General features: G+C 33.3%; 1 non-coding gene across 1 annotated transcript; it reads right to left on the minus strand.

The window, feature by feature from the left end:
- Positions 1-3,025: 3,025 nt before the first annotated feature.
- Positions 3,026-3,098, minus strand: TRNAF-GAA (transfer RNA phenylalanine (anticodon GAA)). Its single transcript has one exon. It is a non-coding gene; the product is annotated as a tRNA-Phe (tRNA).
- Positions 3,099-4,009: the final 911 nt, after the last annotated feature.

Consider the following 4,009-nt stretch of genomic DNA (forward strand, 5'->3'; position numbering starts at 1 on the left):
CATTATTGTTTGTATTGTTTGTAATTGGCCACTTGATTTGGTTCATCATTAATGTCTTATCTTTGTAGATGAATTACATATGAAAATTTTCCTATTTTCCCATACAAAATCAAGAAATTAGTAATACTTCTTTTCTTTGGGATACCTACCCAATTCTAGTAAATTTTTGGAGTCAAAATCATGACATGAAACCGGTTAAAAACTCCACCATAACCCAATGCAAATCGAATGCACTAGTAAATCACATGGATCTAGGAACGACTTACTGTATTTTTATTTGTGGACAAGCTAGAGTTTGAGAAACGAAGATCTTTGGTAACTTTCATTGTAAACATTCTCAAATAGGCTTTTTCTGTTGGTATAACCTTATCTAGTAAAGCACAAAAACTAAAGTAGTCGTCTTCTCTTTCCTTCTTCAATCACTAAAAGTTCCTAAATGGAAATTTCCGACTATATGTATCCTCTCTATATAAATATATAATATTTAATATATATTTATTATGGATATAATAGATATTATATAAATAGGATTATAGTGGATGAATCTTCAAACGAGACATGTACCGATCGACTAATCCGGTATATTTTCCACATTGATAGGAGTACGTTTATGTTTCTGCTTTACGAATATGATATTTTTCTGGGTATTTCTAATAATATCAAGTCTTATTCCTATTTTGGCATTTCTAATTTCTGGAGTTTTTAGCCCCTCTTAGCAAAGAGCCAGAGAAACTTTCGAGTTATGAATCGGGAATAGAACCAATGGGCGATGCTTGGGTACAATTTAGAATCCGTTATTATATGTTTTGCTCTAGTTTTTGTTGTTTTTGATGTTGAAACAGTTTTTCTTTATCCGTGGGCAATGAGTTTTTGATGTATTAGGGGTATCCGTCTTTATAGAAGCTTTAATTTTCGTGCTTATCCTAATTGTCGGTTTAGTTTATGCATGGCGAAAAGGAGCATTGGAATGGTCTTAGTTTTTGAATATTCAGACAATTAAAAAAAAACATTGAGACAGTTATGAATTCCATCGAGTTTCCCTTACTTGATCGAACAACCCAAACTTCAGTTATTTTCAACTACATCAAATGATCTTTCAAATTGGTCAAGACTCTCCAGTTTATGGCCGCTTCTCTATGGTACCAGTTTGTTGCTTCATTGAATTCGCTTCATTAATAGGTTCACGATTCGACTTTGATCGTTATGGACTGGTACCAAGATCTAGTCCTAGACAGGCAGACTTAATTTTAACAGCGGGTACGGTAACAATGAAAATGGCTCCTTCTTTAGTAAGATTATATGAGCAAATGCCTGAACCAAAAATATGTTATTGCTATGGGAGCATGTACAATTACAGGAGGGATGTTCAGTACCGATTCTTATAGTACTGTTCGGGGAGTCGATAAGTTTAATTCCTGTCGATGTGTATTTGCCGGGTTGTCCGCCTAAAACCCGAGGCTGTTATAGATGCTATAAACAAAACTTCGTAAGAAAATATCTCGAGAAATCTATGAAGATCGAATTAAGTCTCAAGAGGAAAAATCGGTGTTTTTACTACCAATCACAAAATTTCATGTTGGCCCAAGTACTAATACTGGAAATTACGATCAAGGATTACTCTATCAACCATCATCTACTTCAGAGATCATCCCTCCTGAAACTTTTTTCAAATACAAAAGTGCAGTCTCTTCCTACGAATTAGTAAAATTAGGCCGTATACCTTTTTTTGTACAGAATAACAAAGCAAAGAACGAGTGAATCTTCATCAATTTTTCATTGTAAATGGGAAAATACTTATACAAATAAAAATAAAAAAATGGGGGGGGGGAGAAGATGCAGGGTAATTTGTCTTCTTGGCTAGTCAAACATGGACTGGTTTCATAGATCTTTGGGTTTCGATTACCAAGGAATAGAGACTTTACAAATAAAGCCCGAGGAATGGCATTCCATTGCAGTCATTTTATATGTATATGGTTACAATTATCTACGTTCCCAATGTGCTTATGATGTAGCACCAGGGCGGACTGTTAGCTAGTGTGTATCATCTTACGAGAATCGAGTATGGTATAGATCAACCGGAAGAGGTATGCATAAAAGTATTTGCCGCAAGGATAAATCCTAAAATTCCGTCTGTTTTTCTGGGTTTGGAAAAGTGCGGATTTTCCAGAAAGGGAATCTTATGATATGTTGGGAATTTCTTATGATAATCATCCACGTCTAAAAGCGTATCTTAATGCCTGAAAGTTGGGTAGGATGGGCCCTTACGTAAGGATTATATTGCCCCCCAATTTTTATGAAATACAAGATGCCTCATTAAATAATACGAAACTAATCTTCACTTCGACAACTCAAGATATTCAAATACATTTTTTACGTTCTCTTATAGATATAGCATAGTAATTGAAGTCTCATTCATCTTATTATTATTGATTAAAAAAAATACAATTAGAGATTTGGTGAGATTATCCAATTTGTAAGATACTTATTTTTGGATGAGCCACAAGCTAATAGGATGAACTAAATGAGTTTCTGCATTATGAACTATGTATCACGCATATGACTTATAGATGTGCTTTAAAAAGTCACATAGGGTGAAATGAAGAAATATAATATGAAAAGAGAATCGGATTCTATTTGTACTGTATCTGAGATGAATCTTGGCCATTCCCGCCTTTCAACTCCCCTAGACTAGACTTTTGGGTCTTATAAGGAAACTAATTGAAACTTTCAAATATGTATAAAAATAGGAATTGAACGCCAGGAGGACAGAGTATGAACAAATAAAAAAAGAAGAGGAAACAAAAGAAAATTCTTTTCTTTTTACATATCTATATACATCCTTTACATATTTCTATAAATATCCTCTTTATCTTTACTTGTCTATTTTCGACATCTATAAATAGAGTAAAAAATATATATAGTTTAGTTAAAGGGTAGATTTCCAGACATCATCATGTATCAGTATTTTTCATGATCTATATTATTAATGAATCCGTAGAATAGATACTCATACAAATTCATGATGTGCCAAGAACCAGATTTGAACTGGTGACACGAGGATTTTCAGTCCTCTGCTCTACCAACTGAGCTATCCCGGCCATTTCCGACACATTATCCTTATTTTAATAGATGACTTTGGTCTATGTCAATTGTAAATTAAGAAAAAAGGTATTCCAAAGTCTTCTTTTTGAAGATATACGAAATTTTCAGGGCTTGGATAAGCCTTTCGAAGTTTCAGTACAGTAGACAGTTAATCATTCAAATTTCACAGATTACTTGCGCAAGGATGTTCGTTTTGTACGTCTATCATATAGAATATATACCACAAGCCTTGTGATAAGAAATCAAATTTCCGCTCAAATACGCTTGTGAAAGAGTCGAATGAATGAGAAACATAACAAAGTCTGAATTGCTAATGAACGGATAAATAATTAAAGAGGCCAACGGGCCTTTTTAGGGTTTTGGGGATAGAGGGACTTGAACCCTCACGATTTTAAAAGTCGACGGATTTTCCTCTTACTATAAATTTCATTTTTGTCGTTATTGACATGTAGAATGGGACTCTATCTTTATTCTATTCGATCTGATTAATCAATTCTTCAAAAGATCTATCAGACTATGATGGAGTAAATGATTTGATCAATGAATATTCGATTATTTTTTTCAACTTGTAGATCTTGGAATCGATTCATAACAATTCGTTTCATTTTTATATATAATTTTATATATATATATAAAATATAAATATAAAAAATTATAGAAATATAAAAAATAGAGATTCGAGTTGTCATTAATCAATATAGTATTTCAGTACGTAATACGTTTATCTTTCATCGTTTCTGGAGTTTCGATGGAAGGATTCATTCCTTTACTAACGCAACGTCGTCAACTCCCATTTGTTAGAACAGCTTCCATTGAGTCTCTGCACCTACCCTTTTTTTTCGGAAAAAAAGGATTTGGCTCAGGATTGCCCATTTTTAATTCCAGGGTTTCTCTGAATTTGAAAGTT

Source organism: Cucumis melo, unplaced genomic scaffold (genome assembly GCF_025177605.1).
Source record: "Cucumis melo cultivar AY unplaced genomic scaffold, USDA_Cmelo_AY_1.0 utg001906l, whole genome shotgun sequence".
Taxonomy (NCBI): domain Eukaryota; kingdom Viridiplantae; phylum Streptophyta; class Magnoliopsida; order Cucurbitales; family Cucurbitaceae; genus Cucumis; species Cucumis melo.